This window comes from Falco biarmicus, chromosome 15, assembly GCF_023638135.1.
Source record: "Falco biarmicus isolate bFalBia1 chromosome 15, bFalBia1.pri, whole genome shotgun sequence".
NCBI classification, from domain to species: Eukaryota; Metazoa; Chordata; class Aves; order Falconiformes; family Falconidae; genus Falco; species Falco biarmicus.
In genome coordinates this window covers 23460431-23469558 of record NC_079302.1, presented here as the reverse complement: position 1 = coordinate 23469558, position 9128 = coordinate 23460431, and positions in this window count along the sequence as shown.

Sequence of the window (9128 nt, the reverse complement as noted above, 5' to 3'; positions counted from 1 at the left end):
GCGCTGGACGGCAGAGGGGCACAGTGAGTGCAGGGTGCTGCGTTCCCCAGCCCTGCCGGGACCTTACGGACGCAGGCAGAGCCAGCAACGATCACAGGCTGCTTGTTACAGCATCGCAGCTATCTGCGTCCCTCAGAGCGCCTGGCCCTCTGCACAGACCTGCTTAATGCAGATGCTTCGTGGCAGGGAGCTGCCTTTGCCCGGGAAGATCTGAAGAGCTGCTAGAGGAGAACAAGCCCACAGCAGGCATCCCGAGAAGGTCTCCAGCTTCCCAAAGAGGTTTCCAGCAAAATCCTCCACCCGCCTCCTCTTGGCTTGGTTTTCTCTAAGTCCAGAGAAGTTTCTGCACTCCGCAAGATCCTGAGGCAGCGCTGTAGGTTAAGCAAAACACTGAGAAATTAAAAAAAAAAAAAAAAAAAAGTACTCTGAAATATTGTTTTTCTAACTTCTGGAAGGAAAACAGAGAGGCAGTGACTGCTTCAGGCAACAGCAACAAACTGCATTGGTATCAGGCGAGAGATGTGGAGACCTCAACCCCTCCCAAAGGAGGAAGTAATTTAACATGGCAAATTTCTCCACCCCTCCATTAATTGTTTGAGATGGCCAGGGGCCAAAATACTGCCCAAGCAGTGGGAGTAGTGGAGGAAGGTCACCAAACAGGCGGGCAGCAGCCTACAGAAGTGACAACAGGAAAGGGCAGAGCCACAAAGGCAGAGAAGGAGGGGAGAGGCAGGTGCCGCAGGGCATCCCAGGATCTACTGACACACCAAGGCTCTATGTAACGGAAGCGGGGCGGGAAGCGACACACAGGCGAAGCCTCGCAGCCCTGGGCATGAGGTGCAGGGCCTGGCAGTAGGGGCTGGGACCACGAGCTGCCTCCCCAGCCTTGGCCAAGCAGCATGTGGTCTCAGCAGCCTTGGTGGGGTCTCACCCTCCATCAAAGACGACATGGTGCTGGCACTTGGCTGTGCCCCCTTTTGGGAGAGGCCACACAAACAAGTCCATCCCAAGAGGAAGGGTGACTCAGGCAGGACATGAGGATCTGGAACAGGAGGAAGACATCCCCCACATGCACAAGGTCAGCAGAGGAGTGCAGGGTACTTGCCTGCTGAAGCTGGCGCGACCACTACCAAGCACCTCTTCTCCCTTGGCTCAAGGGGCAGGCCCCTGCAGCCTACCCAAGCCCTGCTCCACAGGGCCAGCAGCAGGGCCCACATGGGCCGGTCCAGCTCAAGAACACCTTCAGATAATCATCTCCCAGGGAGAACTGCCAACAGTTGGTCCTAAAACCCATTGCACACGATGGCCTCTTGGCATGTGTTCAGACATAACCAGCAAACAAGGGGCTGAGCAGTTCCAAAGCCAGCCATTCGATACACCAGCTGCTTGACGTGCTGTTGTGTTTCATATGGGCAGCAGGATGGATGGCAGTTCCTGCAGGGCTGCAGTTTGCTTCCCTTAAGCAGAAAGAGATGCCCCTCGTAAAAGGGATGAGACATTGACAGTGCGCCAGGGCTGAGCTGCTGCCTCACTGTTCTGTGCTTGTCTTTCCAAGAGCCATTGCTTGCTGAGGCTCCCCCACAGCCTCTAACAGCTAGTCACCTTCTCCCTGCCGCAGCAGGGCACTGCCTGCAGTGCACCATAGCAGTGAGAACCTCCAGCCCATGTCAGGTGAGATCATCTGGTAATCCCAATCTGGGAAGGAGAGCATCCCTGCCAATGCAAAGGGTATTAGCAATGCAGCACAGACTCTACCTAGTTGCTGTCAACTGCAACAACTAAAAGAATATGTGATCTTGTCTGTGGATGCAGGAGAGCCTTTCTTTCCCCCTCATATTCACAGCAGGAAGATGAAGAACTTGGCCTACCCTCCCAGCAGAGTCTCAGACCAGAGATTTCACCATCTGCACAAGGCTACACTTGCAAAGTAGCGCCCTTCATCTGTTTCCTAAACACATCTCCCAGCCCACACACATGGCTACATCTTTACAACATCCTCGGGCAGGTGCTGGGAGTCTCCCTATGGACTGCCACCCTTCAAGAAAGGGAGCACCAAGAGCAATGGCCCGCCAGCAGGCACACAGCACAAGGCTTTTTGCGGCCAGCTGCGCGCTACCAGAGGTGCTGAGCTATTTCTGTTGGAGACGTGGCCCCCCACCACAGGGTAAAAGGAGGTAGAAGGGATTCACCACACCTCTCATGTCCAGGTGTTTACGGAAATCTGCCTGCTGTTTCTTCAACTGCAGCAGGTTTCCTTTCAGGAGGCCACAGCTGCCTAGGGCTAACCCAAATCCTTGCACATGACTATTTTTATTCAGCAAACAAGTCTCTGCACTTACCCTGAGGTCTGAAGGGGGTCCAGCCTCTGAGTAGAGATCTGAAGCCTTCCAAGCAGTCTGGCTGCCAGCAGCCTGTGTACTGAGATGACGCTCTTCAGGGCTACTCCAGCAGCAGGCCAAAGCCCCAGACAGTTGTGTACAGTCTGATTGAAAGCCTGCTGTGGGGCTGCAGGGGTCCCACAGGCTGCTGCCGTAGGGCTACTGCACAAGCCGGGAGCTACCAAACCTTTTGGAGCAGAGACGCGTGCTCCCCAGGCCATGCAGACCCAGGTAGGGTTGGGGCAACCTGAGAGCCCATAGGGATACAGGGATTGGAGCAGAGAACTTGCTCCCATGCTGTTACTGAACCAGCCAGGTCTCCTGCGCCCAGACCTCTGGTAGCAGCTCCAGGGCGAGAGAAGCGTTTGGCTTTCCTCACCCCTTCAGGTGGCTTGCACAGGCCTGGGAGCACAAGGTTGCCATCTCCTTTAGTTCCGAGTCAGCAGGTAAGACATTGCCAAGCCACCTAATTCCAGCTCTTTGAGGGCCAGAAAGAGAAGAGCAGCACTTTCAGGAGCTGGTGTAGGAATTTGCAGCATCCCCATAAACAGATGATGAGGGCACTGTACAAACACATTTTCCATCTCTGTGACCAGGGACAGAGCCAAGTGCTCCCCACACCTTACAGCCAACACTCGCTATCCAGGTCCTACCCAAACTACATAACACAGGCTTTTTGCAGTGCAGCAGCCAGCTCAGTTGTGGAGATGACAACTGAAAGCTCTCCACAAGTTCCCAAGCCACCATCACACAAGATGATGCAGGCAAGTCAGTGGCTGTAGGTATACATTTTTGGAAGCAGAGGGGGAATGGGTTGTCTGACACAAAAGCATCTTAGAGCCCAACCTCGCACCTCCCCCCTTTTCTATCTGTGCTGAAAGCTCAGGAGCGCATCCCCCATTAAGTATTTCCGGGCTGAAGAGCCCGAGTTCAGCTCAGCCCTGTCCCAGTCAGAGGCAGTGACATGATTGCCTGTGCCACAGCACTGTGCTGAGGGGAACATCGCACTGCTGTTTATCATGGCTGGATCTTAACATAGCTTTCAAAGAAAAAAAAAATTTTTTAAGTGGCCTTTTCCTTCTGTCCTGCATTGTAGATCCATTTCCCACACAGGCACATGGGAGACAGCTGTAGCCAGCACTTCAGTGGGTGTTAAAAAGCCCCTCTTGACTGAGGCTGACAACAATGCTGCGCTTGTTCCCCAGCACAGTCTCACACTGTCTTCTCGCAGGAGCAGCTCCTCGCTCTTTATGAGGCCTGTGCTTTCCTCAGGGTTGGTTTAATTGCTGAAGCCACTGCAAAAGACTGCCATCATCCAGCTCTGCTGGTAGAGATCTGGGTGCTCCAGCTCCCCATCCAGCAGACCCAGCTCCTCTGCGTGGACTGATGGGCAGTTTTACACCGAGGGAACCGCTCTGGCACCTGCCTGTGGTGGCAGCTGAGAACTGCTAAGCACAACCCGTCCCAGAGGTGAAATATGGCAAAAGGCAACAAACGCTGACATCAGGAAGGATGCAGAGCCAAAGTCTGAAGGCTGTGAAGCCTCCCTAGAGTTGAAAGAGGATAAGATGGGAGAGGGGTCAGTACACAAACTGTTCTGAAAACTTCAGGGTTGTAACTTCAGCCCCTCAGCTCTTTGCCCCTGTCCCCTTCCCCTTTGCTGAATCTGGTTTCTGGAGCTGCAGTATTTCTCAAGTGCCTGCTGAAGCAGTATGGTAACCTAGAGCCTCGCAAGAGCTGGGAGAGGGTGCGGGCAGAGAGAGGTAGAAGGCAGACAAAGGACCTCTGCCTTGGAGTCAAGACTAGCAGAGTTCTGTTGTGCAAACCAGGGAAAGCTCAATACTTTCACAAATAGGACTCAGCTGTGCTGGAAGAAACACAAGACAGATGTTTTAGATGTCAGATAAAGACATCTTTTGACCTGGGGGAAGTTGTGCAATATGCATGCTAGCTACACGACTGCGCTACAGTGCCAAGAGCTCTTAGGAAAACACCCTTATGCGCTCCATGTTAGCTTAGCACTATCACTGGTGTGGTCCTCAGCACAGCACTGGGAAGCTCCTGTGGCCATAGGGACTGTGGAGGGAAGGGAGAGCCTGGGTGTGGCAGAGCAGCACTCCAGAGCACACAGCCCCTGCTAACCCACTGATCGATGGATGCCTCCGAATTCACTTCTAGGCATCTCCTCATCACCAGACTGGGGCTCTCCACCAGCTCCCATGTCCACACACATGGCTATGCAGACGTCCCATGGGTTAAGCTGTGCCCCGAAAGTACAGGTTCAGGAAAGATAGATTATAATCTCACCAATATAGCCACTGTGAACCTCATTACCCTCCCACTTGGCAGTCTATGAAAACATGGGAAGCCACCAAGAAGCAGCGTTAGACCCCACTCAGCACAAGCAGGTGCTTAAGACCAGTGATGTTTGCTTGAAACAGGCTTTGCCAAAGAAAAGCAACAAGTGCTGCAGCAAGTGGAGCTGCAAGCAGCCCTTTGCACCAACAATGTTTCAGGAAAGTTAGTTCTCTTCCCATTAGGGAGGCAAGAGTGGGTTGTATGCAGTTTAATAATATTGAAACCGTCATTTCAGATCACAAGGAAAGCAGGCCGTGGCTTTACAAAAGCACATCTTGGTTTAACTAATTAATTTGATAATCCCCTATTTGCAATCCTCAGGAGACATTCGGCTTCTAAAGCAAGTAATTACCACTAAGTGGCAACCTCTTTGTGAGGCCCAGTCTGATTAGGGAAAAAATTTCTTAAGCCAGAAATATAATCGTGGTGTGATTTCCCAGAAGGACTGGAAGAGAGACTACATAACAACAGCTGGTCATGCTCACCATTTGAAGGAACAGAAGCAACTCAATTACTAGGTCTCCAGCTACACTTCAAGATGTTGTTTCAAGGCCACGTGCAAACCTGGTGTGCAGTTAACTATCAGGAGGCTTTGCAGGAGATGTTTTATAGGTACAGAAGTCAGGAAGGTCCCACTTAGTGCTCTCAGAATACCCATGTGTTGGGGTTAAAAAGAGCCCAACCTTGGGCTCCCTAATACCATGGGCTGGGGGGGGGGGGGGGGGGCGGGGAACTTGCATGTGGCAAGCTTATCATGTGTAGTCCCACAGGGAAACAGTCCAGTCGGAGGAATGCCAGCCTTACAGCCTCTCTGCACAGATGTGAAGGCACACCTTGATGACACATAGTGTCTTCAAAGGTTGTGCCACACAGTGTCTTCCCAGACAAGCCAGCTAGACTCAATACATGCAGAGCACTTGCTAGTCTAGTGCCTGCTCCAGGCATCTCCAAGTGTCCAGGGTCGTGGCTCAGCAACAGCCCAGCACTAGGATGAAGACCTGCTTCTGCATACACCCAAGACACTTGTCTCAGGCTGAGCAGCTTTGGGCTTCTGTAACTAGGCTGTTCTGGGGGGACACAGGTGCCCTGCCCTGCCCCCCCCCAGGCCTTGTGAAGCAGCCACGCTGCACACCACTCCCGGGTTAACACCCCTACAAAAGCCTCCTCCAGAGACTTCTCCTTATGTGAAAGTTATGAATGCAGCCAGTACAGGTAGGAGCAGGGCTTGGACGGAAACCAGGTCTCCTGCCCCCATCAGGCACCCTCCCAATAGGCACATTTTCTCTACAGCACACACACACCCCGAGATGTTTCCCCCCTGCAGTGGACTCCCCTGCTTGGGTGTGGGTCTCAGCATCCCAGTGCTCCAAGCACTAGGCAGGTGCACTGGTTGGCAGGATGCAACCATTCTGGAGAGAAGACATCAAACCCGCTGAGAGCCTGGAACAGAGACCTGTAGGACACAGAGCCAGGCAGGGGCATGCCTCTGTGGATGCAGACCCAGTTAAGAGAGCTTAAATCCTTTAAGAGGAGCTGCTTGTTTGTCTCCCTGGAGTTTAGGCACTGCCTGCCTTTCCTGAAGACAAAGTGCTCTTGCCTTAGAAATCCAGCTGTGGTTTCAGGACTGCTGCTTCAAAACTCACCACTGTCTCTGAACAGAAGACCAGATTGTCTTTCTCTGAAGAGCAGCCTAAAACCGACCTGTCTCTTTCCAGTTCCCACATATTTAATGGCATAAGTCATTCACCTGTTTACCTTCCCCACTGGCAGTGATGCTGCATGCTATTTAGTCCCTGCAGCACGTTTACCATGCTCTCCAAGACAGCACACTCACCTCCAAGCTAGACGTGCCAGTGGGCACCTACACCCTTCCTGCCCCAGCCTGGCAGCCACCTCCCCAGCTCCTCTCCCACAGACATAGGAGACAAGGAGAACAGGGTCTTACAGCTGCGGCAAATACCATCCTCAGTTGCAACTACCAGGGCCCTCTCTTCTCTCCAGGCCTGCTTGACAGAGCATGGTTGCGATGACAGACAGACACCCTCCCTCCATGCCTCTGCACCACCAGGAGCCCCCCATTTGTGTCACTGCTCTGTGCCCAGCTCACACTTGAGCAGCCAGCACCCACAAGACACTTGCCCAGCCCACAGCAAAAGAAGCAGATACAGCCCTCAGTGGACACCTCGAGTAGGTATTAAGTGCCAGCCATTACCAGACAAGGGCTGGGACACACTTCTGAGCTGGAGACCATCTCTTCTCTTCCCAAAAGCAGGTTAAATCCAACTATGTCCTGCTAGGGGGGAGGGCTGAGAGTTCTAACCGCCCTGCTCCAGGGGAATAAGGACCTCCCCTTGGACCACCGGCTGCAGTTTCTGCCCCACAGCCCGCAGAGCCAGGACCAGCACCTAGGGGTAGGAGCCAGGGGCCCCAGCACCTCCTTCACTCTGCTCCAGGAGCTCCAACCCCCAGGACTGCTATTGCACTTGGGTGCATGTTTGCCAAGCCCCCACCCAGCCCCTCTCAAACCCCACACTTACAGCCAGCACTTGCAGAGCCTGTGCCCAGCAGATCCCAGCAGATCCTGCAAACCATTCTCCCATGGCAGAGTCTCTCCAGAGAGAAGGAAAGCTCTCACCTGCCTGAAGTTTGCTCCTCCAGATCAGGCAGACAGAGAAGCAGCTGGGTTAACTCAGCACTCACTGGGGCAGAGCAATAGCCCCAAGGTGCAGCTCCAGCTGCAGGCATGCAATCAGTGCTTTTTACAGCTGTGTGGGTGTTCCCTGGGACCAGATCTCACATTGCATGTAACAGCTGGGCTGTGTTTCCCACTGAACTTGGGCAGTCTCACTGTGGGTCCTCCAGGTACTTGTCAAAGTACTCTTAATCCTGCTGGTAGTTCTAGCAGGGGAATGGCAACCTGCTTAGAGCTGAGTGATGGTCTCCCCTGGTACAGGAAAGACTGGCTTTGCCCCCCTCTAGCCTTGCCCTGCTGGTAACAGTGGGGAAAGGTCTGGTTCCTCCATCTCAGTCTCAACAAAGCAGTTCTGCAAGGCTCCAGGCTGAGGTTCCAGTCACTCTGCAGCAGACAAACAGCAGTTTGGGGTCAGGGTCTTCTCCCCAGGGGCATCTGAAGCCAAGTCTGCTGACTGCAGATCCAGAGCACAGGAGGTGATGGGAAGCATTCTCAGATGCTGCTGGGAAGGGCTGGTTTGATGACGATAGGAGCAGTCTGCCACACAACATCCATAGCTGGCAATTAGAGGAGTGAACCTCAGGGAATGTCTACAGCAAGGGTGCCAGGCAGGAACACAGAGAGGGTGCGACACAGCACAGCGGGTTCCTGGAGGAGGTGGTGTGGTGTGGATCATGGGTCCGGTACCAGGGACCCTTTGTTCCCAGTGCAGGTTGGAGGGAGAGGACCCTGCACCAAGCAGGAGTACCCAACAGGCACACTGTGAGCGTGGTGCCAGCTGGGATGGGCACCTCCTCTCCACGGCACCAGGGCTGGAGAGCACCAGCAGGAAATAGCATGATTTAATCCCACCAGCAGCAATAACAATGTGTCTCCTAAAGGAGATGAGCAGTTTCCTCTTCAGGCAGGTGAGGGCAGAGGGCTCATGCCTCCTGTCATCGGTGTCTGCTGCCTTGCTCTCGCTTGGCCTTCTTCCATCACTGCTGTGTTCTCCTCCTCCTTGCAGGGGGATCTTGCCCCCAGACCAAGGAGCGGCAGGGTCAGGCCAGCTGCAGGGCAGCCGTGGGAAAGGACCGGGAGGCTTAGACCTCTCTAGCATCCATGTAGGACCCATATTGTCCCTGTTGTTTGGGGCCACGTGCCTCCAAAGGAGCTTGGAAGTAAGTGGGATGAGCAGGTCAAGAGTCGTAGAGTTGATATTCCAGCTGTCCCCGGAGTATCCTCACCAGGCACCCGACCCCAGGTGTTCCTGGCGGCACAGGGCATCCAGCGCCCAGCAGAACCAGCCCCCTGAGCCCCGGCCGCAGCCCCCTCACCGCCTCCGAGCCCACACAGGGCCAGCTGCGTGGGGTTTGCTGTAGGGTTCCTTTGTTTCTTTAAAAAAAACTTTGGGGTTTGGGTCATTCTTTGCCCCGGCCAAGGCAGCCCCTGCTGCTGGGTGAGATGAAGGCACCTGGGGGGGGGAAGCTCTGGCCGGAGGCTCACTGGGAGCACCAGCCTGCACAGCGCAGCCGTGCATGGGGTGAGCAGCTCCCCTGCCACACCGGCACCACAAACTACCATATATATCTATATATGTATATATAGATATATATTATTTTATTCCCCTTAGGACCACCCCTTCGTGGAAACGCGGGGCCCTTGGCGCCGCTCGCGGTGCCAGCCCCACCGGCCCGGGGCGAGGCCTCGGCGCAGGGCGA